This window comes from Alligator mississippiensis, chromosome 1, assembly GCF_030867095.1.
Source record: "Alligator mississippiensis isolate rAllMis1 chromosome 1, rAllMis1, whole genome shotgun sequence".
In the NCBI taxonomy this organism is placed as follows: Eukaryota; Metazoa; Chordata; order Crocodylia; family Alligatoridae; genus Alligator; species Alligator mississippiensis.
The window spans coordinates 399717399-399736847 of NC_081824.1; positions in this window are offsets into that span (position 1 = coordinate 399717399).

Here is a 19449-nt window from a genome sequence, read left to right on the forward strand (position 1 = left end):
GGATTGTGCCCCCAGAACACCCTAACCTCTCTGTGGACCCAGGTGCAGCTCACCAATTTGCTGCTTGTTCTGGCAACCTCCACCCACATTCAGCTTGCTGGCCATTGGTGGAAAGGGAGCAGTTAATACAACTTTCTCTCTCCCCACTCACCCATCTCTCCTTAGTGTTGTTAGCCACTGCTCCATAGCTCAGCTTCTTCTCTCCCACAATAGTCATTTGAACTGAACCACTATTAATTTGAAATGGATCTTTCAGGACCCCTTTACTCAACCCATTTAGTGAGCCTGGTGAGTCTCAGCTCTGTCCTAGTGTGGCATGCATCTAGTGAGCCTGCTGGATCTTAGCTCTGTCCTTATGTCAGTGCTAATCCAACTCTTCCACCAACCCAATCCTAATTCATTGAAACGTGCATTCAAGTCTTTGGTCCTTTATTTTTCTTTTTTTAATTGTTCCATTCCTTTCTCTTTATTTCTCTTTGCTTCTTCCACCTGCCCATTCACTTCAAGCAATAGTTTTTCAAGACTTCCCTCCCGCCACCCACCCATGGCTCCTGCTTGCTGCAGAGTAAGGGAAGCCACATTGTAGTTTTTCTGTCTTTGGGCTACAGGCCACCCTTGCCAATCCTCTCCATTCCAGAGAAGAAATAGAGTCCTAGCATCCTGTCTACACCCACTTGTCACGCCTTCTAGGGCACCTATACATATACCCCACACCTGCTCTGTTTCCTAATTAGCATGCATTGGGACAGAGTCAATTAATCCAACCTGCTAGAAGTTTCAGTGTCAAATGTATTCACTGCCCAGCTCTTCAAAATGGTGGTGGGGGCACTTGCACTAAAGCTTGTTCAACAAAGTACCTCTGCTGCCATTTTGAAGCATGGGACATTGAAGACACATGATGTTATGGGTGCTTTACAGTGGCTCCCAAGAGGCTCTGTAATTAAAGTGCCCTCCCCCCCACCACAGAGCACATATAAAGATACCCCTAGTGGCATGTCATAGGATGTGCAAGTCTGAGATGTCATTAAGCTTTAAACTATGACTGCTCTGAAACTGTTCTAATATTCCACACATTTAGAATGTTTTAAAAGTAACTTGTAATGTCATCCTAAAGTCTGCTGAGAATTAAACCATTGTTTAATATTAAATGTGAAGCTAACTTTTTCACAAGACCAGGGATCAGTCATTTCATTTCTAAAGAACCTATCATCTCTGAAGTTGGTAATGTAAATATCATCTCTGAAGTTGGTAATGTGAAGTAGCTCACAATAGGCACTCAGTGGGCACATCTACATGTTATTTAATATGCCACAATTATGGCATATTAAGTTGAGTAGCTGTAATAACAGGTATGAAATGCACTGTAATCAGTGCTACTGTGCAATAGCACTGGAGCATGCTTTTTTATGATGCTAATGCACAGTACTCTATTTCTACTGAACATTAGCGCATTAGCACAGTTTTGCCTGCTGCACTATTATACAGCAGAATTGTTGGGGCCAAATAAATTCAAATTGAATGTTCTAGTCAATTGATCAAGTCATCCACCGCAAACAATGGATGGGGCAGAGCCGGAGGGTGGACCCAGGCTCTGGCATCTATCATACAGATACCCGGATCCCTAACTAATTGAGGAACTATGTACACTAAATTGAAATGTAATGAATAAATGGTTTATTGATAACAATTCTTATGATAACAACTTAGGTCTAGAATATCCTAATACATATACTTACACACTATTATATACAGGTATACATTACATCACAAACAAGGGAACATATACATATAACAGGGGAAGGAAGGGTGATAATTGTCTCAGGAAATGCAGAATCACAAACTGCGTAAGGCAAGACAGATCAGCAGTGATTCTAACATAGATTCCTTCTTGATGGCCTCTATACCTCAGTTAGAAGGGCCCATCAATGGTGAGAGATGTATTTATATGCAACACACACATATCACTCCACACATCCGAACTCCATGCTTGCTCACTCCCTCGCTCCCAACTCACAGGCAGAAAAATGCCATTTATTCATTCTCTGCACACGGCACTCTGCTACACACCACCTGCTGGTATGTTCACCATAGCCCACTGCTGACCTACATTGCCAGCCACAGAGTCACTTAAAGGTCAAGTAGGTTTTCAGACTTACAGAATTAGTCTACCGTGCATTTAGTGTCTTGTGTAGATGCACTCAATGTCTTCTAGGATCAGGCTATGTATCAGTGCTGTAGAAACTGGCAGCACAATGGTTTCTCAGCAGCACCTTTCTTCATTTTCTATGTAGTCAGGATCTGATTTTTTAACCATAAACTCCAGACAGTAATTCATAATTAAAGATAATTCTATAAGATAATTCTATAAGAATGCAGACATTTATTGAAAATAACATTTTAAACATTCTTTCTCAAGAAAGGGAACTGTGGCCTGCTAAAAGACTCATGTCTAATTCATTAAATAATATTGAATTTTATCCAAACAATATAATACCGGTAAATATAATTGCATAATTCTTCTTAAGTTTTGTAGCAAAGGGAAATAAAATATGGAAGTGACACAAGGTAGTACCTGTAAATAACAAACAGATCTACAGGCAAATTAGCATAGCTTTCAAAATTTATAAATTAAAGAAAGATACACATTTTTAAGAGCACACTAACAGATAAGTGAGAAAAATTAACTGTTGAAAATTGTGATGTTTTTGTTATTTTGTACAATTTCAAGCATTAGAATGCTGACCTGTAATGGGGAATCTATGTATGAAATGTTGAGAACCAAATATATTATATGTAAAATGTTTTAATATAAAATAATTATTTAGATTTCAACTTATCCATGGCACTCATTAGGCTGTGAAAACCAAGATGAGTACATTAAAAATTGCTCTTGATTTGATGCCTAGAGAGGGGTGTATAATAGTGATTGGTTTGCTAACAACTATATCATTGCTGACTTATGCTTCCCAATGATCATATTATTCTCTCATGTCACTAATAACTTGGAAGTCATGGGCCCCAATGCAGAAAAGCAGTTAAGGAAAACAAACTTAAGCTTGTGAGAAGTCACACTGAAGTAAAACCATAATTAAATGAATCACATGAAGTGTTTTACAGGATAAGAGATAAGGTTCAATACTTCTTTGCATGTCACCCTGAATAGACTTTTATAGTTTAAAAGATACCAAATTTTAGAAACGCCTGATATACTTTATTGCAAATTTATTGAAATTTGAATGATTTGTAAAGAGAGTCAGACATGGTTCCTTTTTTTTAGCGGGGGGTGGGAGGGTGGGGGAGGCATAGAGATGTTGCTTATGAATGTATAACCCAATAGAGAAATTCATTCTTTTCCCCATATTGTCATTCAACTTTTACAAAGATTACATTTCTCAGATGAGATCAAATACAGTTAATAAAAGGAGCACTAGTTCTTGTATAAATCAAGGTTGAATCATCTATCTGCTATCTGATATATGAATATTACATTTACTCAAATTTAAGAGGAAGGGTTTTGTTTCACCATTCATCATGGCCAGGTAAGCAGCTGCTGTGGCTCGGGATGGGGTCAGAGTGGCTCATGAATCATAGAATCATAGAATGATAGAAAATTTGAGTTGTAAGGGATCTCAGGAGGTCATCTAGTCCAACCCCCTGCTCAAAGTAGGACCATCTCCAACTATATCATGCCAGCCAGGGCTTTGTCAAGTCTGGCCTTAAAAAACCTCAAAGGGGGGAGATTCCACCACCTACCTAGGAGACCTGTTCCAGTGCTTCACCACTCTCCAAGTGAGAAAGATTTTCCTAATATCCAACCTAAAACTCCCTTGCTGCACCTTGAGACCATTGCTCCTTGCTCTGTCATCTGTCACCACTGAAAACAGTCTAGCTGCATCCTCTTTTGAGCTACCCTTCAGGTAGTGAAAGGTTGCTATCAAATCCCCTCTCAGTCATTTATTCTACAGACTAAATAAACCCCGGTCCCTTGGGCCTCTCCTCAAAAGTCAGGTGCTTCAGTTCCCAAACCATTTTCGCTGCTCTCCGCTGGATTCTCTCCACATCCTTTCTATAGTGGAGGGCCCAAAACTGGACACAGTACTCCAGATGTGGCCTCACCAGTGCTGAATAGAGCAGAATAATCACTTTCCTCAATCTGCTGGCAATGTTCCTACTAATGCAGCCCAGTATGTTGTTAGCTATCTTGGCAACAACAGCACACTACGGACTCATATCCGTCTTATTGTCCACTGTAATCCCCAGGTCCTTTTCTGCAAAGCTGCTGTTTAGCCAGTCAGTCCCCAGGCTGTACCAGTGCTTGGGATTCTTCTATCCTAAGTGCAGAACTTTGCACTTGTTTTTATTGAACCACATGAGATTTCTTTTTGGCCCAATCCTCCAATTTTTCTAGGTCACTCTGAATGCTTTCTCTACCCTCCAGCATATCTGCTACAGCCCCCAGCTAGATGTCATCTGAGAACTTGCTGAGGGTGTACACCATCCCATCCTCCAGATCATTAATAAAGATATTGAACAAAACCAGCACCAGGGCCAATCTCTGGGGCACTCTACTTGATACCAGCTGCCAATTAGACACTGAGCCATTGATTACTACCTGTTGAGCACAACAATGTAGCCGGCTTTGTATCTACCTTATTGTCCATTCATCCACCTGCAGTTTGCTTTCAAGAATGCTTTGGGATATGGTATCAAACAACTTGCTAAAGTCACATATATTACATCTACTGCTTTCCCGTCATCCAAAGAGCCAGTCATTTCATCAAAGAAGGCAATCAGGTTGGTCAGGTATGACTTCCCCTTGGTGAGTCCATGCTGATTGTTCCTGATCCCCTTCTTCCCCTCCAAGTGCTTGGAAATAGATTATTTGAATACTTGCTCCATGATTTTTCCAGGGGCTCAGGTGAGGCTGACTAGTCTGTAGTTCCCTGGATCCTCCTTCTTCCCTTTCTTAAATAAGGACACTATATTTGCCCTTTTTCTAATCATCTGGGACCTCCCCACAATTGTCATGATTTTTAGATAATGGCCAATGACTCTGTGATCACATAAGTCAACTTTCTCAGCACCCTCGGATGCATTGCATCCAGTCCCATGAAGTTGTACACATCCATCTTTCCTAAATACTCCCTAAACTGTTCTTTCACCACTGAGGGCTGCTCACCTCCTTCCCAAACTGTGCTGCCCAGTGAAGTCTGGGAGCTGACCTTGCCTGTGAAGACTGAGGTAAAAAAGGCATTGAGTACTTCAGCGTTTTCATATCATCTGTCACTTGGTTACCTTCCCCATTCAGTAAGGGACCCTCACTTTCCCTTACCTAAGGTGGAAGGAGAAGCACAGGGAAGGGGCAAACAGAGCATCAGGGGAAGCTGCTGTGGCTCTGGCCCTGACCCTGATCCTGACCTGGGCTGGATGCTGGACCTGCAGCCATCACTACTGCTTGGCCTGGTGACATGCTCCATTGCCCTGATGGGCAACAAATATATCTTTGTTGATTCTACACACAAATTATTCTGCAATTATACTGCTATTGGACACCAAAAAATAGACTCAGTTCAATTGGCGTGCTATTTTGATGAGAAACTCATTCCCCAGGCTTGTATATCTGTGAATCTTTACTTCAAGAACCAGAATATTCCTGTGCACTGCAACTGATAAAATAGGGTGCAAAGCCAAATAAAGCACTGCATATCAGGACCATAACAAGGAGTTGTTAAGGCATTGACAACATGTGAGCACCAAGAAGCAGCAAGAGACACTGAGATGTAAGCTCGTAAGTGAAGCCACTGTTTGTTTGTTTTTGAAGCACCATATGTGATTCCTCATTGACTTATCAGCCTGCATGTTCATTCTTTTTGGAAATAAGGCTATTTATGTGCCTAACTGAACATAAATTGAAATCCAAATAGTTTAAAATATCATCCCCAGGATGTTAAATTTAGACACCCAAGCACTGAAAATCTTGGTTGTGGCTTATTACATATCTAAATTGCAAGAATCTGCAATTTGTCATGTGTGGAGTGTGGCGAAAAAGAATTCATGTAACAGAGAAAAATGAAAAGAATAAATGTTGACTTTTTCCCAAACAATTTCAAAACCTCATGGACAAATTCACTGATATGCCAGCACCTGGATAATTTCAACCAACTTTAGTAAATATTGATGTTACAACTACCAGTAATTTCACTATGCTTTAATTTCATCTCCTACAAAACCAGCTCAGAGCTAAATGCTGACTTCTACAATGGTGACCATGTTGTTTGTGAAATCATAAAATATAATGCACATAACATTTAAAAGTACATACTTGCTAGCCATTACTCTTTGGCATTTAATAGACCTGATTAAACAGCAAAGAGAGAGAAAAAACAGTAATTTAATCATATTGGACGTGCCTACACATTGCCATATGGTGACATTGTTACTACATCCTGCTTTTGTACTTTATCACAGCGCAGTAACTGTCTGTACTGTAACGTATGTATAGTGCATGGTTATTTTTAGCAGCTACTTCTCCATAGCAGTAAGATATAATGGGGGAGCATGCCGCCATGGTGAAGTAGCTGCTGGTCACTAGTAAATACCTGTGGACGCTACTTCTCCATAGCAGATCACTACAGTGGCGTGGCTCCATGTATAGACGTGTCCATTGTGTATTAATAAACTGTTGTGCTATTTAGTCACCTCTGGTGTGATGAGCATGTCAGCACTGTCTCTTTGATTATGCAGATTCATTGTTCATGATTACCTGTGTATCACTAATAAAAGAACGCATCTCATATTCCATTTTAAGATATGGAGCAGCTGCTATGGAAAGAGTGCAGAACAGTCTTTTACTCTGACTATTGATTATCAAGTTAATACTCTCTTCTCTCAGACTAGGGACAGACATTCAAAAAGCCTGAGATGGAATTGATCTAAATTATTCAGTTTTCTGTAAGTGGAGTAGTTTAGATTTGTAATATATTCTTCACCCGTTGGTGTGGAGGTGCAAATCTTAGACTGGTTCCACCATTTTTAAACTAATCTATGTGGGCTGAACTTCTGGTCAGTTATGGGTATAGAGTAGTTTTGTGTACTGAACTTCTGGTGGGGATATAGACTGGTTTCCAATCAGTTGTACTGGTAAAAGTATAATATATGTACCTGGTCTCAGTGGCCATCTAATTATATTATTCCAATTTATTTGGGGATAAATGGTGTTCATGACCTTAGAAGCTCTAGAATGAGCACAATAGTATGCTAGTAAAGCTGTTTCTAATTTGTGATTAACCCATATTGTGGGACATTCAGCATTAAGCACTGCTGTAGCTGGTTCAAAAACACATATTTCTTCTGGATATCTGTACATAGCTGAACAAAGGTGGACCCCAAGGCCATTGTAATGAGGGTATTTAATAGTTCTGCTTTTGGTAGAAAAGGATCCCTTTTTTAAAAAAAAAATTGCCTAAAAAGGAGCATAAATACCACTGATTTACAAGATGGAGATTTTTATTTAGTCAGTTAAAATGTATATTGCTATCTAATATGATTTTAAAAAATCTAAATGTCTGTTCCAAGTGAAATCTAAATGTCTGTTTCCTATGGGAAAAACAATAACAGTTGCCGGGAGCCAGTTAGCTTGCCTATACTTCCAGGCAAACAGCTTCAGGGGCAGAAAGTAGCATGCATGGAGGGGCACACACTTTTGAGTGTACTGCTGTCTGGCATAGTAAGCTTGCAGTGTAGATGTGTTGGGTTCCTACATCATTTTCACCTTCTTGAAAATGTTAATCTATAGGAAATTTGAAAAGCATTAAATGTGTCAATTTGAATACTATGGTAAGCATTTTAACTCAAAAAACCACCTGTAAGTAGCTTTTTCTGGTAACGATCTTTTTGATAAATACAGCAGATCAATGCATCTTTGAAATATGGTTTACTTCTCCATTGTTCGTATTTCACTCCAGCACTGCCTGTCTTTCCTTCCATTATCAATTCATGGTAATTGGCTAGAAAATTCATCTTTAGTTCCATTTTCCTTTGAGTGGTGAAGTAATGAGAGTTTTTACAGCTTTCCAAATGTAGAATCACTCTTTCAATTAAGAGAAAAAAAATGTTTCCTTGATAAAACAACAAGGGTAAGGTAAAACATTTCCCATAAGGTAAACTTTCCAAAACATGAATCCACTAGGTTATAAAACCAACTATGTTGTAAGATTTCATGGAAGTGAGACTACTGGGACTAATTTACATTCCATTCAATAAGTGCAAAATATTTTGGTTCCAGACATGTTCTATAAAAATAAATTACCATCTCAGACAAATTAAAGCTACCTACTTATGACAACACTTACAAAATGTCTTTATTTTTATTTTTGTTTGCAATTGTTCAGATTAAAAAACTTCAGCTATCCACCTTACTGCCGTTTTATGCACCAAAAATGACATCCCTTTCATATACAATGGCAAACTTCAAAATAATGTGAAATTTATATTATTAAAATTATACATTTATTTCTAACCTGTGGGGAAGTGAGATTATTAATCTTTTTGTGCACAATACTTCCACTAATGCTGAAAAGTGACTACATTTTATATATCTTTTGGTTTAGTAATATCTGGGTTTAAAGTCTGAGCACACCCCACAAAAGTATAAAGTTGCACATTGATTAAGTTTAATGAAAAGCTGAAGAGCAGCTGGTGAGACCTACCAGGATTAGAGAGACTAGAGTTTTGTTAGATAAGAATGATAAAACTAAGCTTAAATGGCTACATAATTGTTACCTACTTGTTCTAAAAGAGTAAGAGACCTTCTTACCAGTGCATCTTCACCAGCTTCTCTCAGTTGCTCATCACCAGGGATACTGGTTTTCTCTGATAAAAAAAAAAAAAAAATCCCAAATTTTCAGATTGAAAATAACCCTGCCTGGCCCCTCCCAGATCTGCAGCCAGGGGGAGCTAGAGCCTGGGGCCAGCACTGATCCCAGCAGTAAAAAAGCTACCCTGTCCTGGCCACATCAGTACAAAAAGCTGTCCTGGCAAGTAGCCCAGGCCTACTCACTCTCAGGAGCTTTTGGGGCCCAGCCAATTGGTACCTGGGGACAGTACCCCTTTGTGCCACCTGGACTCCTGAAGCAGCCCTGAGAGTTCCCTGCATCCTCTACCCACTGCAGCAGTCTGGCAGTGTGGGCTGCTGCCTGGCTGTGACCTGCTGTGTGCCTGCCAGACCTGGATGGGGACCGCAGAGCCAGGGTACTGAAGGCACTGGCTGACGTCATTGCACAGCCACTGGTGGTAATTTTTGAACACTCTGATGTTCAGAGACACTATATCCACAGTGTTTGGTCCTAAGAGCTGGGTGGAGGGGACTTGGGATCCAAGAGTGAAGGAAGGAAAGAATCTAAGAGTGGAGCCAGAGAGCATAGGGTCTGAGAGTGAGGGGACTGCGCAGGAGGAGTGGTGGACAGCAATCTTACCCATGCTAGGAACTTCACAGTCCTGGCGGAGCTGCTGCTGCCAGTGTGTGTGCACTATACTTCTCCAGCTACTGACTGCTATTCTTAAGATGTTAGAGACAGTTTTGAAGTTTCTAGCATGGCAATGGTGCCAGGGTATGGATTCCACAGTGGTAGGGGGCAGTTCCAACACCCTTCCTAATTTGGCACCCCTTTACTGGGGTGCCTGTTTCCTAGATTCTGCTTTGACTTATTCACTCTAGTACTTGTCAAGTTACAATTATGTCAGGGATGTCTAGAGGTTTTAACCACCCTAGCTGTGCCTGTCTTCCCCCTTATATGTCTTATACCCATTGTGCACCCCCTCACTCTTTTATATTTACTCTTTTAGCTTCTTAAAAATATTTAGAACTCAAAATATAAAATTATTTTTCATTTATTAGGAAACAAAACATATTTCTTCTTTGTTATGGCTTCTGAGAAATGGTGGTCTGGTCTCTTTCTCCTCCTCTTTGAGGATCTCTATCATTCAAAAAACAAGATGAAGCCCCTTTCCCTTTTTGTTATGAAGTTACTCTTCTGCATGTTTTATAAAGCATGATTTGTTCAAATTGTAGGTGCTTTGGTCCTTCCTCTTCCTGAATCACAGGAAGCGAATGAACGGCCAAACATGAGGAAAAACCCATCTTCTCTAGTATACATGTTGAAACTAAGCCAAAGTACTTTGTAAACAATCGTCTTTTTCTCTCAACTATCTTTGGGGCTCAAGCTGAGTGCTCTTCACAGCACTGAAACTGCCACAGAAGAATGTACTTAACCTCTTTGACAATTTTACTCTATAGTGAAGAGAGAATTTCACAGCCCTGATTCTACTTCAAACTATGAAAAGCAATTTAATTATTTAGCATGAACATATGATGTGTATAAATAAATACACATTATATAATTAAAAATAAAATCATACAGAGAACTTTGGGGACATGAAGCATTATACAAGTGATAAACATTAGCACTTATTTACTATTTATAATTATTATGAACAGCATTCACAGAATGGTAATTTTCTTAAATGCCATGCAAAAGCCTATGATTTTTATGGTGAAAGCAAGAGATTAAAATAGAGGATCAAACAGATCCCAGATTACACTGACATGGGAATCCTGTTAGCACTGAAGAATGGGCTGTGCACAGAGCTAGCCAGTCTTGGGGATGAACAGTCTTGATTTGCAAAGTGTTGGGAGTGAACCCATAGCATGCTGTGGAATGAAAGACCTCTGAAGAGAGGAGTACACAAGCTAATATTCAGGAACTGCTTACCATTACTACCAAAGGAACTGTCAGGGCCTCACAAGCAGGCAGGAGGTATACATCGTAAGGACAAAAGAAGTCTTCTTCAGCATCATTAACTCCTGTTGCCCCTCACTGACCACTGTAGTATTGTCAAACTTATAGTAAAAAATCTTGTAAAAGGCCACAGAAATCATGCAATGACTGTAAAAAAACATAATATTTTAATATAAAAAGTTATGTTCTTCTTTTGTATGTTCATATATTTTAGAGACGTAAGAGTTTTAACTCTGAGGGATTTTTCTTGAAAATATCCAACTCATTGCTTCCTGTACACTTCAGTCAGGTGCTGTAGCTGCATTCCCAGGTGCTGAGACATTGTTGCTTACCGCATTTCTTGCTGAGTGGGTATAACGAACGCAGCAACACATTCCATGGCAGGACCCCACGCACCAACCCAGAACCTGTAACTGAGAACAATCTATTATATTGGTACATTTGTGTTTAACACCCTATGAAACATTAAATAGATGTTATTAGTATGCATTAAATATAAAATATCCTCCTATACACTGTAATGGTAATAAGACAACTTTAAACCATGTCTTTGTAGTAAGATATTCCTCTCAACAGCCAGTCATGTAATAAGCTATTTGATTAATAGGCCTGCCAAAACTAAAAGTTGTACAAAAGTATGAATAGTGCAAAATCCACACTTTCTTTTGACCCCTAATTATGAGATTTTCTGGTACATGTGCATTGCCTTATTAATTTTTTAAAACTTATTTGATTTAAACTAAATTGGATCTATACAGTAAAGATTTCTGATCTGAATAAGAGTTCTTTTTTATTCCTCCATTCTTAATACTCCCCACAACCACCAAATGTTGATTTTAACCTTAGCCCTCAGCAACACGAGCTTCCCTTGTCAGACAAAGCTTCTCTTCTTAGATTTCCATTCCAGGGGTCTGATTATTAATGGCAAATTTACACAGAATGTAGCTTTCTTTATTTACTGGCCAAACTATATCACTTAATGTTAAATTACAATGGAAAATATTGGTGCAGTAATGCAAAGCATATGGATGGGGACCTTTTTACTTATTCATGCAATAATTCAGGAACTGGTTGTTAAAGGCAGACAATGAAAATAAACACTCCTAATTACCAGGATGAAAAGAAAATCTCAGCAGGCAGCCACAATTTTGTTAGGAACATTTATCTGTTCCTGGGTGTATGGCCCTGCTCCACCTCATAGCCCAACATAATTTATTTTTATATCAATCTATCAGATAAGGGTTTGTCTTCTGAGTGATGGGAATGGGTATTATAGCACCTCTGGGAAAGGAAAATTAATTTGAGTCATTTTTTTCTATATCTTGCCATTCCCTTAGCTGCAATACTGCTAGCAGGCTTAAAATAGAAGTCAATGCTCGACCAGCAGATATAGCCAACATCCTTAGAAGAAGGTGAGAGTAAAATAGAAAGCAAATTAAATAAATGTGTAGATATCAATGGCACTTAAAACAGATTTTATATTAGTAATAATTATAATTAGTATTAATATTAGTACTATGGTACAAGCAATGAAACCTGTTTTCTGACCAAGACACTGTGATATATTATTTACTAACTTAGAATTTAGTACATAACAATTCAAGAAGGCTCTCTGGACCTTAATTTGTATATTTCTGATTGGCATATAAGAAGCAGATATTTAGTACATATTAGTGCATTAATTAACAATGGCCAAAAACCAGTATGAAGAATATATTTTTAAATCATATTACATGTTAGACTAAATTTTGCTGTTTGCTACACTGGCCCCTGACAGACACTAAAAGAATGGCGCAATTGGGTCTGATCTCTTATCCCAATAATCACACATCCTGCCATCTCACACGTGCACAATCAGATGCACAATTGTTGGAATTAGGGACTGATCCCAATCACATCATTATTTTAATAAGAATCTTGCAACCCAATTGGGACTAGCAAACTTCCCATCCAGGAAAGCCCAGGTCTCCCACCCCCAGGGATTTTAAATTTTTCCCTGCTTGTCATTCCAGCTGAGCACAGATAAGTTCAGCTGGTTGACTATCTGGCCCAACATCTCCTTTAGGAGCTGCCAAGTAAGACACCTTCAAGGTCTGGGTGAGCCAAAGAAGTTCCCTTACTTCAGGAGCTGTGGGGCGGTACAAGCAGTGTGTCAAGTCAGGGTGAGCCACAGGGCTCCCTCCTAATCTGTACCTAAATATGTCTTGCTCTACAACTCCTGAGAGAGCTGTGGAGCAAGGCAAGCACCCTGCTGGCTCTCAGTGAGCCCTCCAACTCATCCCAGCTCAACACCCTGAAAAAAGCAGGGTCAGCCCCATGGGGAGCTGCACCGCACAGCTGTTAGCCTGCTGACAGTGGGGAGTACATCAGCTTCTAGGGTCCCAGCTCTGCACCTAAAGCCAGGAGGTTTAGTCCCATGTAAGGCTGTACCACATGGCAGTCAACCAAGACCTACCATGCAGCCAACATCATGGGGCTCCCCTGTTAAACATTCAGCTTAAGACAAGATGGAAATTAGCCACAACTGGTTCTACAAACTATGTGCTTGCTTCAACTTTCTCTGTCTGCAGGCTTAACATATGAAAATTAAATGTGAACCAATTTTTGTGGATATTTTCTCATTTTGTTGCACCATTAATTCCCTGAACATGTGACATGGTTACTATTTATGGCATGATTAACAGGTTAATTGCATCCTAAGTGTAACATCTGCCAGGGCCCACTGGCATAAATTTCAGGGAAGAGACTGAATTTCTCCCAGGGCCAGGGTGTAACTGAAGTCGGTGCCTTTCCGCAGGGATGATAACCTGCTCTAGATACTGGTGATTTTGACTGAAATCTCCTTAATATCTGTAAGTGGATATCTGTATTAGAATTTCTTTGCCGCTTTATTTTTGGCCATACTTTATTCATTTCCTTTAAATTTACTCCAATATTTATTTTAAATGTCATGACTTCTTTCCCCTCTTCTCTAAAAATAACTGTAGAGATGGGAGTTATGCTGGAATGAGCTGATAAGGTCATAATTATTTTCCTTGCTTTTTTCTATGACATATATTCTAATGCTTTGCAGCAAGGGAAAGCTTGAGCGTACTCTAATGAGGCTCATTATTAATAGACCTTTCGGGTTCTGATACAAATGATTTTTTTTTCTTTTGTTTGGATTATTATTTTCATATGTTGAGCCTGCAATCAGTTATAAAATAAAAGAAGACAGGGAGAAAATGTAAGCAAGAAGAAGGCTAACCACAAGTACTGACCTTAATGCAACAGCCTCGTTAATCATAAGAAGATAGGACTTGCTGTCACAGATCAGATCAGCGGTCTATCACCCAAATTAGTCACTACCTATTCATTATTTAAAAAGTGTAAAACAGTGTTTCCAAGTCTCTTTGTTATAACTGGATGAGGAGTTTTCCTCCTTCCCCTAGAGTCACTTTTATTTATTTTTATTTATTTTTAATGCTGTGTTTTTCAGTATCTTGAGCTTGTTCTCAAAATGTTCACTTGTTTTTTTGTGCTTCTTTTAGTCATAATAGAAATCCCTTCTGAAAACTAATTACTGGCTTTATTTCTCTAAAATAATATTCAGCCAATCATATATTTTTGTTTTGTTCCGCATTTTTCCCTCTCCCATCTGGCCATGGCTGTAGGCAATGGTGATGTGTAATAAGAGTTTTCTCAAAAGAATACAGTGATATCCAAGCACAGGAATAGAATGGATAACAAATCTCTGGCCAGAATATGAAATCCCCCTTACACTATCTTGAGTCAAAAATCAGTATGAACCATTGCAATGCAGCAGAAGTTTTAGAGCCTGAAAACAATGAGGGCAAACAGAATATCTTTTAAAATAAATATATAGAGTTTCTAGTGGTTCATGCTTTACATATAGGAAAGAGTATTTTATTAGTATGAAATTGATATGTTATTTAATTAAAGTGTTAATATAGATAACAGTAATAGGGTTCCATTTATGATCAGTATGTCCTTGCTATAAGAGATGTATTATAATCTTTTATGGTAGTTATGCAATCAAACTTTTTCTAAAAGTTGTAAGGTATTAGCATTAAAAGCACAGAGAGAAATCTAAATTCCTGCAATGTTCCAACTCCTCTCACGCTCTTTAAAATAGGTAGGCTTGTTGCAAAATTTATTTTTTCCCTGTTTTTCGATCTGATCTAGTAAAACTGATAAAGTCCAAATGATGGACAGTTATGCTGTTTCATTCTTAAGGAAGATGTTCTTTCTAACATTAAACAGTAACTGGCTCATATTATCCCAGAAATGTTTGGGTTTATAGTATATCTGTTGGAAATATGTAGATATGGGGGATTCACAAAAAGAATGATATGCTTGTTAATATATTTACTAGAAAAGAATGAAGGAGCTAAGTGAGAGTAGGAGATAAACCAGGATAAAAGTTGAGACTTATCTCCAGCAGGGAAAATTGAAAGCAGGCCAATACAATGCGTAAAACATTTTTTGTGAAGGAAAAAGGCCCGAGGTAACATTCACAGGCCTCTTCAATCTTACTAACTATAATGGTTAGGTTTTGAACATCATCAGAAACATCAGAGTCAGTACATATGAGAAAAAATCATCAAAGAACCATACCTTCTTCCACGCTACATTGATTTAATGGGGCATCTGGAAATAAAAATTTTAATCAAATTGCTTAATGCGTATTTAAATTTTACTAGCTTAGGTGCACTGGGATTTGTGGTAATTGTTCTTTTGACTTAAGACAGGGATCCTGACTGATTAGTGGTGTCTGTCAGGGCCACTGTCTCATTTTGCATTTTCTGTCTTTCCATTACTTTCCATTCCACCTAATTTTGCAGAAGTGAAAGTAGCATCCTCCTTTATTTTCAAAATGGTGCAGAACATTGGCCTTACTGACCCTAATCAATCAGGGAATCACTTCTTTTTTTCAGAAAGATGGTTGAGATTATCAGAGTGTCTGGTAGGAGTAGGAGTTGTGGAGCATACTTTCACATTCCCCTGTTTTCATGGATAACAAACCACTACTAATTACCCAGAAAGATATGAAACAATCAATGTCCCCTGGGGAAGGAAGGAAGGAAAAGGTTCTATTTTGTGAGGGTTTTTTTTGTTTTGGCTTGGGTGGAAGGAAATTGGAGGGAAAAGGATTTGCTCTATAACGAGTTTTGATTTATACCAACAATGTTTGCAGGCTTTTCTATATTATATGTTAAAGTGTGATTATAAATTAAAATATTACAATATTAAAGGAATTTAAAATTACTACCTGGCACAAAATATAATTGGTAGAAACTTTTTGCTCTTGAACTTGTACTGTGCTGTGCAGTCATAGTGCTATTATTTTTCAAGGCTGAATGTAAGGAAAGCATCCCTAAAGTGCTTTCAAAAATACAGTAATCACAGTGAACATTAGAAAACAGCCTATTGTACAGTGATCAATGAAAATCATCCAATGTTATATATAAATAAATTTTAGAAAGTCACTGGACAGAACGGATGAAGATCTATTGTAGAAAGACACATATATGTGATTAGACAGATGATGTGAAAACTAAAGGAATCAAGGAATTCAAAAAACACAGGCTGCGGGAGAATGAATGAATGGAGGAAGATCAATAACATCAAATGTTTCTGAGCTGCCAAGCACCAGCAAAGAACTGAATGATCCAGAGCCTAAACTAATTAAAGTGTCATTGGTCACCTATAGTAATGCAATTTCAATACTGTGTAGATTCCTAAAACAAGATTTGATCTTAGGACGCAATATATCGGAGCCAGTGTGATTCAATTAGACTAGTACTCAGCTGTCTGAAAGACTTTATTTTTCTTCTGAATGTGAGTGTACAACCAGCCAGTCATAGCTATTTAACTGATCAACAGTCATAGCCATTTATTTTCCCTACATCACGCAAACTATGTAGAAGGGAAATATAATAATATCAAAATAAGAGAGGAACATTCAGAGTAGCAGTGATTGTGATGTCCAATGTCTTTTTAATTTATGCTTTCCTTATATAGTCCTTATATTTTCCTACATCTCATTTAAAAAGCTCATTTTTTCAAATTCATTAAACATTTAATTCATTGTTATATTCCTTTCCTATTTTCAAATTTCCCCCCTAAATACCTACAATTTTTGCTGGCGGCCACATGTTTTCTTTTCAGATCATCACAAGGATCAAGGTCAAAATTGATTTTTAAATTAAATGGCTGAGATTTTTAAAGAAGCATAAATGGATTGGACCCTCAATTGCAATTAAAATTGAAATCCCATATTTGACCTTGAAAATGTCTGCAGACATTCCAGAGAAAGTCTCAAACTATAACTACAACAGCCATCTTTCAAATAAATATGTATAATGATACTTTTGTCTAAATAGTTTCTTCTTAGTATCCTCACATTTAAGAGTTGTGATGTGCTGCCAGCAATTGAAAGTTATATTTTTGTAAGTTTTGATTAGGTTTTAACATACAGTAGACAAAGCATGTCCAGTTTTCTATAAACTATCCAGGTAGTTTGTAAACTAACTGGGTAGATTACAGCTATGTACAGGGTTGGCTTAACGGATAGACAAACTAGGTACGTGCGTAGGGCCCTGAGTTGTGTGGGGGCCTAGTCCTTTCCTCTACCATGGTGGTGCAAATGGCTCTGTCCACCTTCCATCCCTTCCTTTCTTTTCCCTTTCTCCAGGCTTACTGCTGTGGTGGCTGCTTCCTAGTGGCAGCTTCAAGCCACACTTCATGCAGGAGGCAGCACCTGGGTGGGAGAAGGGGTCTTAACTGGCCCGGAGACCACCAGTTTGTTTGCCTAGGGCCTACTAATCCACCCCTGGCTCTGGACATGACTGTTTCTAACCAGGGAGAAACCAATGATTATTTTAACCAGGAAAATATAAACAGACAGAAACTAGTGACTATCAGGTGCTAAGCCTCAATGTCATCCGTCTTCTTTTAAGGTTAGTCACACCCATATTACAATATATCTGAGCTGATTTTACAGGACTATGGGTAGACTTAAAATGAAATGCATTTTCCCTTTGTGTGCCTAAATAGTAGTTTTCTAGCTGACCATATTGGTCTCTACCCTGTAGACATGTAAGGGTTTTGACATTAGCTGAGTTGGTCAGGGGCTGCATTGTCTAAGAACATACACATGAACACAAGCCTGGGGAAAGGCAGGTGGTTCTCACACATTTTATCCCCAATAGCTGAGAAAGAGACCCAGGTTTTGGCCCTTCTCATGTCTATAGAGAGTGTGAACATTCATCTCTCTGATTGCTTGGCACAGAGCTCTTCCCCCTTACAATATTTTAGCCATTACCTAGGGTTTTCTTCAGCACTGGTGTGCCAAAGATACTTCCTTGTGTATCTAATAGGATGGAGAATAGTGCAGTGTGGATAAGTCTACCCAATCAGGAAAAACAGTCCAGGATTGAATCTAGGGCTTACTCCTTTCTACAGTCCAGTCAGCTACAGACATCTTACAGAGCCAGAATCCAAGGTTGAGGAAGTAGAAGGATTGTGGGTTAGGCTACATGAGGGGCAAGGAGAAAGGGATTTGGTGGTAGGGGTCTGCTACAAACCCCCACACCAAGGGGAAGAAATAGATGCGGGGCTCCTGAGGCAACTCTCGGAGACCATAAAAGCTAAAGAGGCGGTAGTCATGGGGGACCTAAACTACCCAGACATCTGCTGGGAGATGCAGACAGCAAGGTCCCATCGCTCACGCAGGTTTCTAACCTGTATACAGGACCTCCACCTGACACAGGAGGTGCATGGTCCCACTAGGGGGAATGCCATACTGGATCTGGTATTGGCAACAGGAGATGACATGATAGGGGACCTCCAAATCGGTAGCCATTTGGGAGACAGTGATCACCTAATAATAGAATTCAACATAAGACGGCGAGTGGGTAAGGTAACTAGTAAGGTGAAATTGCTAGACTTTAGGAAAGCTGATCTCAATGCACTCAGGTGATTAGTCAAGGAAGCACTGCAGAGTAGGAGTTTTGAAGGGATGGGAGCCCAAGAAGGGTGGCTGTGCCTAAAGGAAACAATCCTTCGGGCACAAAGCAAGACGATCCCCAAGCGAGGCAAAAAAGGGAAAGGGGCCAGGAGGCTTCCATGGCTGACCAGAGAAGTCCAGGGCAGCCTAAGGGCCAAAAAGGGAGCACATAAAAAGTGGAAACAGGGTGAGATCACTAAAGATGAATATACCTCCTCTGCTCGTGCTTGTAGGGAGGCAGTTAGACGGGCCAAAGCTACCATGGAGTTGAGGATGGCAACCCAAGTGAAAGACAACAAGAAATTGTTTTTTAGATATATTGGGAGTAAAAGGAAGGCCCAGGGAGGAATAGGACCACTGCTAAATGGGCAGAAACAATTGGTGACAGATAGGAGGGACAAGGCTGAACTCCTCAACGAGTTCTTTGCCTCAGTGTTCCTAAGTGAGGGGCATGACAAGTCTCTCACTGGGGTTGTAGAGAGGCAGCACCAAGGTGCCAGACTTCCATACATAGATCCTGAGGTGGTGCAGAGTCATTTGGAAGAACTGGATGCCTTTAAATCGGCAAGCCCGGATGGGCTCCATCCGAGGGTGCTGAAGGCACTGGCCGACATCATTGCAGAGCCACTGGCAGGAATATTC